Source organism: Lytechinus variegatus, chromosome 11 (genome assembly GCF_018143015.1).
Source record: "Lytechinus variegatus isolate NC3 chromosome 11, Lvar_3.0, whole genome shotgun sequence".
Lineage (NCBI taxonomy): Eukaryota > Metazoa > Echinodermata > Echinoidea > Temnopleuroida > Toxopneustidae > Lytechinus > Lytechinus variegatus.
In genome coordinates this window covers 8,863,199-8,874,828 of record NC_054750.1, presented here as the reverse complement: position 1 = coordinate 8,874,828, position 11,630 = coordinate 8,863,199, and positions in this window count along the sequence as shown.

Here is an 11,630-nt window from a genome sequence, read left to right as displayed (position 1 = left end):
AAGTTCAATGGCCTCGATGGGGTTGAAGCTTAGGTTTCTGGAAAGAAAGAATACTAATATCAGTCATTCTCTGATCAGAACAGGTGTGAGCATTTCAAATAAATTTTCGAATCGATATCTTGTTATTTATCGGCTATGACTTTATATTTTTTTTCAGTTTTATTTAATCGGAGTGGCTTCATCAGTTACATAAACTGCTGTCCTTGAGGGCTCTGATTTTATAACAGAATGAATAGTGGAAGACAGGTTTATATGGCAGGTGATCACAGGAACACTAATATGCAACACTCTAAAAAAAATCTGTCAAATGACTAGTTAATCGGGTCATCTGGGTGCAACTTTTATTTTATTCATATTTGAATATTTTGCTGCCGTATTTCACGAGAGCAGATTTATTTCTGACTAGAATATATGTCATAAATGTGACTTTACATATCAGTTGACTACCGATCTAGTCAATTTGACTGATTTGTTTTAGGAGTAAACGTAACCCAATGGAAGGTGTTCTTATGCCAATCGAACCTTCCTTATTTAAAACCATTGCATATGTTGGATCGCCAGGTCTTTCATTCATGAGATTTGTATGTTTCATAGATAACTTCTGATATACTTTGCATTCATTCGTTCTTAATAAAGTATATTCCAACCTCTTTATGCTCTCTCTCTCTCTCCCGCTCCCTCTCTCTCATCAAGTGCATTTGAAACCCAACAAATCCTGTGAATACTTACAAATCCTCCAAACTAGTCAAACCAACAAATGTTCCTGTTTCGAGACGTGTTATATAATTGGCGTATATGAATCTGCAGTTTTTGAAAAAAGGCAATGGTACAAAAGACACCTTTTAAGTACTTAGGGCGTTAAGAAGAATTACATGCAGGAGCATGACGTCACATAGCCGAGGGCTTTTGGTCTATTTCAAATGTACATTCTGTGGGTAATTACTGTAATGTCCGAAGAACTGATGTTTTTATGGTTTTTTTATAAATCAAGTGGCGACATTGGATCTCATAAATGATAAACCGTCCCTCTCTTAAAGCCATGATCAGTCGATATACTTTACTTATGACCGTTCATCACCGGTCATTGCGTTTAAAAAATATATTTTTATACTTCTCCGAGGCTCATTTCAAAACACATGACAGGCGAATCATTGACATACTTTACTCATACTTTGATAGAGGTTTGATGTATTCTCACTCTAAAGATTGTTGTATGACGGAGTTTGAAGCGCCCTACCAAGAGAAAAACTAAATCGAATTTAATCACCAAAAATTAATTCTCACTTAGGAAACGTCCTCGAGCTCATCAATTCATAATACAAGAATATACATAATATGTATATATTATATTTATATATTATATAAATATATACATTTTGGAATTCCCCGTTCACTGTACCAGACGAACATGACAATATAAATAAGTATAATTGATGTAAGACGTTTTATGTTTCAGGAGCTAGCATTTGAGTCAGATTAAATAAAGATACAATAAGCTCATCAAGATTCCTAATACTTTTTTTAACATGAATCATGTAATGATGCATTTGATAGACTATGTCACTTACAGCCATGAAAGTGATTTTAATTCCGAGAAACATCCTGGCTCCAAGTTAGAGACGCTGTTGTTGCTCATATTCCTAGGACAAAAACAAATATGTATTTGACATTTGGACCAGTTTCACAAAGACTTGCTAGTGTGATACCTTTGTTAAGTATGCACAGCAAAAACTGTGGTGTTAACCGGTGTCCATAGAGGACCACACCAGTTATTTTACACCGGTGTTAAATTGGTGGTGTTAGTTTTACACCTGTAGGTGTTATTACAACACCTTTGGTTGTTACATTTACACTCTTTGGTGTTATGTTCAATCTTTAGGGTGTAATTTTAACACCTCAGGGTGTGGTCCTCTATTAACACCAATTGGTGTCAGTTTTAACACCACATTTTTTACAGTGTGGTAATACCATTATAGCAATCCACAGCAGCCTAGTACAACGAAGGACACAGTGACAGATATCCAATAATTGCAAAGTAACCAAAGTTCTAACTCTTTATGAAGCGGATCCCAGTATTCTCATATAGCGGTAAGTATCAATGTATGTAGTTTCGATTTGAATAACTTTGTTATTTTGTAATAATAATAATAATAATAATAATAATTAGACTTATATCGCACCAAATCCACTCTGTAGAGTGCTCAAGGCGCTTTTTAGGAAATTTTATCTAAATGTCATTGTCTTTAAAGATTATTTATTTTCCTGCACCTCTCATTATAGTTTTTATTCGATGTGGAATTAGTTGTGATTCTTACTAGATTTGTCAATCCTACTTACAACCGCTCATGTTCTCATGATAAAACTTTTTGACGGAATATGCTATTTCTGTAATTCAAAGAATCATATTTTTTACAATTTCAATTCTTTATTCCATTTCCATTCAAAGCATAATACAAAGTAATGTAAAGTAATACAAAACAAAAACAATTTTACAGACGAGCATTCTTACTTCGTGAAACAAAAGACAGTATAATATTGAGCATATTTATGGAAATGAGGGGGGCCCACTAAAAAGCAACACTGTAAAATGTGGACCCCCTTGGAAATGAAAAAATATAATCGACTTATTCTTATGCGTTTATATACAGGAAACAAAAAGAGAAGGAACAAAATATTCGTTATACACATTCACAGAACAGTTACTGGATTGGACTAAAGACGTATGAGTTGCACCGTTTCTCAATATCTGGTTCCCGGTACTTGTGAACAGCAAGTTGTAGTAGTTAGATAATAACTATATGTACAAATTCCCACATCCAGTAAAATACTTACAAACCGTAGAGAGCTGGAAGGCCAGAAAATGTATTCAATGATATATTCATTATGCCGTTGTGAGAAAGCAACCTGTAAAATTAGATCATTTAATTGTTTTCGTAAGTATCATTTTTCTACACTAGATATCTCTTTATACTTTTTTAAAATTTATTATAAGATTTGTGGCTACAATAGAATGGTAGAAATGTCATATAAACAATTAAATTTCTTGAATATCAATGATCTATGTGAAGATACTAGTAATTGAGTGATTGCTTTGAAAAAACTAAGGTGACATGGAAGTGAAACTTTCAATGCAATTTTCTCTAAGAATTATACATATATGTTGTAAATATGAAAAATACGTCATCAAATTATTTTGATCGATGAAGTAACAAACTTACAAAATTCTTAATCGGGGAAGATTTTCAAATACACCAGCGGGTACGAGATTCAGCGAATTGTCGTTCAGATATCTAAGATGAATGAAAGATATTTAGTTGGAAAATGAATAAATCTAAATACTTTATTTTCATTTTTTATTATATTTTATTTTTCTTGAATGACGTGAAAAACAATGTAATGCCTCTTTACGAATCTCAATCAACATACTGAATTCAATAAAAGGTGGTACGTTCGAATTTGCAGCGATCTATAAGAAAGCCCTGATAAAGTAATTCACTAACATTTCACCAACATTTCCAAAACAGTCATTCGATTTAGCTAACATGATCTACATCAATATAGACAGGATTACTCATGTCTCATCCTTTACATTTCGGTAAAATTGATGCTTGAAAGGGGAAAAATAAAAGAATCACAACTAATTCGTTGAGGTAATTGAACTCATTGTCAGGTTTTAGTGTAAAATGATGATGGCATTGGTATGAAATTAATAGTTCTCGTATTTGCCAGAGATGTTTGACACTTACAGTCCTCTCATAGAAATTAGGTCGGTAAAGCATCCCGGCTCTAGAGTAGATATGTTGTTGTAGCTCAGCATTCTAAAATGAAATGTTTGGCATTTTGTCTTGTCAATATCATAAAGTGTGGATCTTAATTATTATGACAGTATTGATAATAACATACAATTTCAAAAAATATCAACAGCCAATATTCATAATACATGTAATTATAACAATGGTGATGGTGATGATGATAATATCAATAATAATTGAATAATACTATTGACAAAGATAATAATGAATATATCATGATAACAATAATGATTCATATTTTGGGGTAAATATGAGATACTTCAACTTTATAAGCCTGTCTTGCAGCAAAACTCGCATAACATTACATTTATTCATTCTAATACACGAAGCACCTGCTTGGAATGATAGGAGGTCCTATATGCATGTTTGATAAGTGTTTGGTAAGACTAGGCCACGCGGATCGAACCCACGATTTCTCGTTCCAAAGGCGGACATTCTAACAATGAACTACCATGCCCTAAGCATAACTTTATAGACTACCAAAAATATATAATGTATATTTTCCTATTGGTACATTACAAAAAATTGGAGATCGGGGAATAAATACATGAAAATCCATATTTTACTGTTTCGAATTAGACAGGAAATTAAATACTCCGAAAATTTGCTTAACTAAATGAATTATAAGTGTCTGTCTTGAGGGATTAACGGATCACGTATGCCTTGGATTATTAGAGTGTATATGCCTTGGATGAATATGCCTTATTCAATTGAATATTCCTAAATAATTTCCCAAAGAAACTCATTTTCTGAATCTTAGAAATGTCAAAATATTCGTTTTCTACGTTTTTCATTGCTCACCAATTTAACAAAAACACACAGTGATGACCCAAAAGTAGGAACTAGTCATTTACACACACACCCACACACACGCGATTTTTTTTTAATAACAGCAACATATGTTTGGTTTAAAAAAATCTCCGTCGGATTGTTCATAGACTAAATTGTATACTCACAGCCGATCTAACTTGATGAGAGCATTAAAGACCCCGAATGGAATACGTTGGAGATTGTTATTGTCCAAGCTTCTACGAATGCAATATAATACAAAAGAAAAGTACTTATGAATTTAAGATATATAAAAAGTTTTATACATCTGAAGCACAGCAAAATCATATTATCTGCACTTTCCAACTTAAATATAGACGAGTGCGAAGAGCATTTAGATAATTCATGTTTAAGCATTTGGATGGTCGGATCCTTATGCTGGCCATTGCTCTAGAATATAGACATGTACAACGAAACAACTCTACAATGGTAACCATAAACTTACAAACGTTTCAGCAATGTCAACCCATCGAAAGTTCCAGGTTCTACAACTGAAATCATATTTCCGGAGAACACCCTGAAAAAAAATCAAAGACATTAAAATGCAACATGATATGATCAATAATCAAGTAGTAAGATTATCAGCAAAAGAAAGGTGTCAAGCTGTGTGCTTGAATGTTGCGTGGTTTCTCTTTAAACACGCGACCATTCTTTGCAAGACTTCGAGAAAGTGTATTTCCTTTACTGTAAATTTCTATTTTGAATCATTTCTAAATATATTACCCAATGGACAGATGGGGGAAACTGTAATATCAGTTGAAGGTTTCTCCCTCGAGTTCATACTAGGTTCTTCATACCGTAATGGAAACCATTATTGATGTATATGAATTAAATGCATTATTACAAACCATAGACATAAATCTTATCAAAGCATTGATGCTCAATACTTTCACCAGCTACTGTATTAAGAAGCATAGTCAAAGATTCATAACAAATGAGTGATCAACAGCAAGAAAGAAATGTCACGTAATAACTTTTACAATAACATCTTCATTATGTTTACTGTGAAAACATGGTCATGCATTCAAAGTTGCTATCATACAATGATTTTTATTTTCAGTTATAGGTTATCAAAATCAATGAAAATGGTACCTACAAAATTTTGAGACTGTTTGATCCGCGGAACAACCCTGCTCGTAGAATTGTCAAGCTATTTTCATTAAGATACCTGCAAACAAAATTAATATTCAAACCTCATTCAACATGTTAAAGCAGAAATATGTATTTCGTGAATTTACCATGGCAACCTAAAAATGTTTGGTTTGGATATTGAGTATGTTGAGAGCTGGTGTATGTTGAGTATTTTTTCCAAAAGTTCTCTGGCTGATGACGTTATTTTTGTATTTCTTCATAATAATGATGTGAAATATATGTGTATTAATTACCATTCAGAGGGAACCAGACAACTGTTCTTGAATTATATATTTAAAAAAAAACGCACATTGCATATGATGGCACTTACTCCACCACCCCAAAACACAACACCTTTCATGAGCGCGAGCACACCCACACACACTCTCTCTCCCGCCCGCCCCATACCCAGCACATCATTTCGTGTCAACAACCCACGTATCAACAAACCAGCTAACGTATCATTACACACGAACGCACAACACCAGACACATCCTTACTCTACACCATTAAAAGTACACACTAAGCTTGCAAACACTCCCACACCATCAGACAATTTTTTAAGCATGATGTTTTTATTAGATCTTATTTCTGAGATCATACCCGTTTCATTACATTCACACCCAAATATACCATCAGACACACACGCGTATTCATACGTACCCATACAATCGGTCTAACCCGCGTGTTATTACATCTACGCAACACACAATCAGACACACCAACGTATCATTACACACGCACTCACACACCAACACACCCACGTACCATTACATACACTCCCACACACCCATTAGAAACACGCTCGTTTCATTTTGAATGCACTCACACATATACACAATTGCTTTCACAGTGTTGCTCACACCAGCTAAACGTGTAAACAAATTGTAGTGATTTTATGTATTTTTACAATACTCACAAATTCTGGAGTTGTGACAAGTTCGCAAAGACATCATGGGGTAAGTCGGAGATTCTGTTGTGTGTCAATGCCCTTGAAGTAATTATAAAAGCATAAAATATCTATGAGGACTGAAAAATATGGTATGGATATGCAAACTTGTTAAATAATGAAATTCGATAATATATTCCAGTTCCATTATGTAATTTCTTACTAACTTAAACAAGTACTATAGTTTAACATTTTTTTTTACTAACTTCTTCATTTTTGGAGAGAGAAATGGAAATAAAATTATGTGAAAGGCATATACAACTGCACAATATTGTGGTATAACTTTTAGACGGTTTACTCACAGGTATTGAAGCTTCTGTACATTTTTAAGGACTCCGGGTTCTAGACATTCAATTTTATTCCATGATAGTATCCTTTAAAGGAAGAAAAAAAACATTTTGCTTGTTTTATTTAAAAAAAACTGAAAGAGTGTTCCAGGCTAAATAATCATGTAATGTATAAAAGAACATTGAACAAGGTGCACATTAGAAATTCCATCGAAATTTAGCTCTAGAAAATTTCGACTGCACAACTTTTAAATGATTGTATTTACATTATTCACTTTCATATAAATAATAACAAATTATAGTAAAATCATTTCCCCATGTACTTGATGATTATAGGACTTGTTTTGTCCCATTCCATCTATTTCCACGAGTGTCGAGCAATTTCCTTTTTTAAACGTATCAAGTCTTATCATCAACTTACAGCTTTTGAAGCATATTCTTGTCTTTCCAATCACAATAAAGCATGGAATACAGGCCGGTATCTTGTATAGTTCTGTATTAAAAAAGATTACCAGTAAACATGGTAAATACATTAAACATCATTCGATTACACTTTAAAAATATTGGGTAAAAGTGCTCCATGAGTTGTCCAACCAACATTCGGCATTTTTTATATAGTGTGATAAAAAAATTGCCCATTCCAATTTAAATGCTCCTTATTTTTTTACCTTACTAGTCTTTATTGGTCCTTAAATAGTTTTAAATTGTATATGCATTATCATCAGATTATTATTATTATCAACAAGTATAATTGTTTGTTTGGTGTGTTTTGATGTCAGTTGGACAGGTCGAAGGAAAGCGAAATTGAAGGCCCAGTAGCCCACGAGGCTATATAGAAATTTATGTAGTAAATTTTTTATATAAATACAACTCATCTGATACTCTATGTTTCCTGGTAGTGGGACATTGACTTACTTATGCTACAGTCACAACGAAAAAACAGACTCCAAGCGGATCAAAGCTGTAGCGTTAGTTCGAATGACTTACCATCGGTCGGTTTGGAGTTTTTGGTGTGATTGTAGCGTTACTTTTTATGTATATCATTACAATAACTAACGAGTAAAGTTACTTACATTTCAGTGAGAAGCAGGAGCAAAGAAATATCGAAGGGCGGTAGTCGCATTATTGTAGAATTCCCTGTGAATTTTCTGAAGCATGCGAAAGAAAAATAAAAACAGGGACCCCTAATTTGATTTTCGTAAAAAGATGAGCAAAGAAATGGTTGTAGAATGGTGCAATATTTTGAAGAAACTATGTAAAAATGGACAAAGGTATGTAATCAAAAAAGACAAATTTCAAAGCTGAAGAATGAATTTGGAACAAAAACACAGAATAACTACATAAGACAAATAGCAAGAACATTTCCATGCGGATCTTTATCCATAATGATTTTTGTTAATGTCTCATACGTACACTCATCCATAGTAATCCCTACAAATGAATTGCTTATAATTGCTTGTAATTGAATTGCTTATAATTATAATTTTCTAGATATTTTCAGAGAAGAAATTTGTCAGATACCATCCTTTCTCACTTCAGGTAGTATTTTTGTCTTGGTCACGTCAACATAGCAGATATATGAGAGTATACTTACAATATTCTAAGGTTATGACTGAAGGTGATATCACCAACTTCTTGGTCATCTTCTTTACACTCTGCTCTTATATGATTGCATACTTGGCACTGTGGCGGACATTTTGCAATACTTTCTGAAAGGAAAATAAAATAAGAAAGACAAGAAAGTGTTAAAGGTGAAGATGTCTTTCAAATCTAAATTCATATCTCATCAGTTCTTTCTCTGCAAAATGATATGAAGGATTGTAAAAAAAAACCTCCACCGAGAAGCCTTTATTTAAAAAAATAACTCAATAAAAATTTGCCACGAAACAATTATGATACTTTCGTACTACATTCAATATTGTTTTCCAAGCATACACTAGTGGTCTTACAGAAATGCTGTAACAGAGACTCGTCATCGACAAAATTCATATCAGTGAAAAACTAACAGTGGTAAAAACCCCTCATTGAGAGACATGCAAAGATCATTTCAATCATGCGCATAATTATTTATTGTATAATTATCATGATTATGTTGCATTCATCCGCAACAGGGGCCGCGGAACGGTTTTCAAAGTGGGGGGGGGGGGGGGCTGATCATACAAAAAAACACAATCGTATGGTCATTTTGCGTTTTTGTACATGGTTTTGGAAAAAAAAGTGGGGAGCTGAATCCCCCCGCCCCCAGGTTCCGCGGCCCCTGCGCAAATGCAACGACCATCCTTCTCCTTTTACCCATGTCCTGAAAGACGTTTACAAAAAGGAATCTAAAAGCTCCTTTTCTCTATAAAGCATTCACTCTAATCAATCAAAACAAATCATTCAATTAAAACAAAGTAACTTGAATTACGTACCGCAGAGCATCTCATCACTCCCATCACTACAATCCTGTATCTCATTGCACTGCTTTCTTGTAGAAATACAAGGCTCTGTCTGGTTCAAGCATCTCACGTAGTTTGATCGGCAAGTGGCGCCTGAAATGCAAGTAAGAATTCGAGGGTAACTGCAATCCCATTGACCATATGCAATGTCAATTGCTTGAATAAGAAACAGAAGTAGGGCCTAAAAACATTTGGTCTTTTCCGTTGTTTTAGGTATTACTTTGAATATGTATTGTGAACAAAAGTACGTTGCGTGTTTATTCCCTCACCACCATCAATAAGTTTAACATTCTATGAAACAACTACTTCCTTTTAATGATTTATATTGGACAATTTCTAATAAATTTAAACAGTCAAGGCTTACTAACTTTATAAGAAAAAAATCAGGAGACGGATTATCTTTAGGTACTAAAAATCACGGCACTCACCACAAAAGAGTTCATCATCTCCGAGGGGGCATTTTATATAGCCATCGCAAATATCGTGAAGATAATTATAGGTCACGTTACTTTTGATGCATTCCAGGTGAATTTCCTCTTCTAACATAAAATGAAAATGTATGCCAACATAGTAAAAAGAAAGTATACAAACAACAGCAGTATGACAACCATTGTAGACGTAGACATTAGTAGAACTATGTCTAAATAAGGGGAGATAAATATGCACAATCGACTTTGGAGGAATTATGTGTGTGGGTATGTACGTACCCACATGCGTACCTATGGGGGGCAGGGGGTGCAGACTGCCCCCACTGACAATCACAACCCATGCAAGGGACGTATCCCTGCCCCCCCCCCCCCCTGACGAGCCACCAATGGTCCCCTCCTTTGGAGTTGAATCCATTTTTTTCCTTTTTGGATTGTCATTTTTTTTCTGGTGCGAAATGTCATTTACATGCGGTTGTGGACCCTTTTTTTTTGCTTGTCAAAGTATTTGTGGCGGACGATTCCCCCCCCCCCTCTTTGGAAAATCCTAGGTACGGCACTGTACGTAACTGTGTGTAAATAAGTAAATTTACGTTTTATCATTCAGGCATCATTATCCTAGTTCCTTTAATATCATTAATATCATACCATATTAATGCTACTTGTATCATTAACAGACAAGAGAGTGAAGGCAAACATATCATGCGAAACGTGTTCTACAACAAAAATAATTAACACTCTACAGTCAACCCAGGTGAGGTACATGTAAATGTTTACCCTGTGGGATTGGTTCCTATAGCGCTGGTGATAAAATAGTAATAGTTGCACTTTATAGTTCATGACAAAAAACAAGCTGTATAAATCAAGCTACTTTTGTTATTGCTATCAACATAATCCCCATCCTCATTATTAATGAAAATATAACTTTACGCTGATATTCACGATGCTGTGTAACAAATAATACAAACAAAGCTTTGAATTACGAATTATTAACAATATGTTATTAAATCAGGAGCTGCTAGCAGATCGGCTTAATAGCTGAAGTACTATTTAAAGAAGTATATATGATTTACAAGGGAAAAATATCAACCTAACAATAATTGAAATAGGTTACTTACCGGCTCCAACGTTATGTACGATCCGAAAATAATTTTGCCATAAGACAAAGCAGGGTAAAAAAATGAGTTGAAAAGTAAGCTTCATTGCTGTTGTCCGTAACGTTCCATTCCATTCAAATAGAGTGTCTTCCCTCTTTGAAAGTGAATTTTTATAAAGCTTGAACGGCCAACATCAGCCAAACGATACTATTAAATCCGCCGAGGGCCAAATTTTCTTCGAAACCCAAACAAACGGCCCCGTGTTGGACAAGTTGACGGAAATGATGAACAAATATCGGACCGAATGCGAAGACACGCGTTGTTTGGACTGCGACACCATGGGATGCTTCATTCCATCATTAAATATCTTGTTAGTCTTGATTGTGTCAGTCTTAAATGTTTCATATAGATACGATGGCAAAATGAAAATGACAATCTAGGGGGCCTTTCATCAACATTTTTGTCCGACAACTTGTCAGATCTGACATCTTTCCTTGATTTTGATTGGCTGAGAAGCACTGTAACTATGGTAACTGTCGGATAAAATGGGACATGTCGGATTAAACGTCTGACATGTCCTTTCATGAAATGCTCCCCTACTGCACGTCTTTATTTAATAACAAATGACGCTTCATGACAATTTTTAGCATAGCAACTACATTT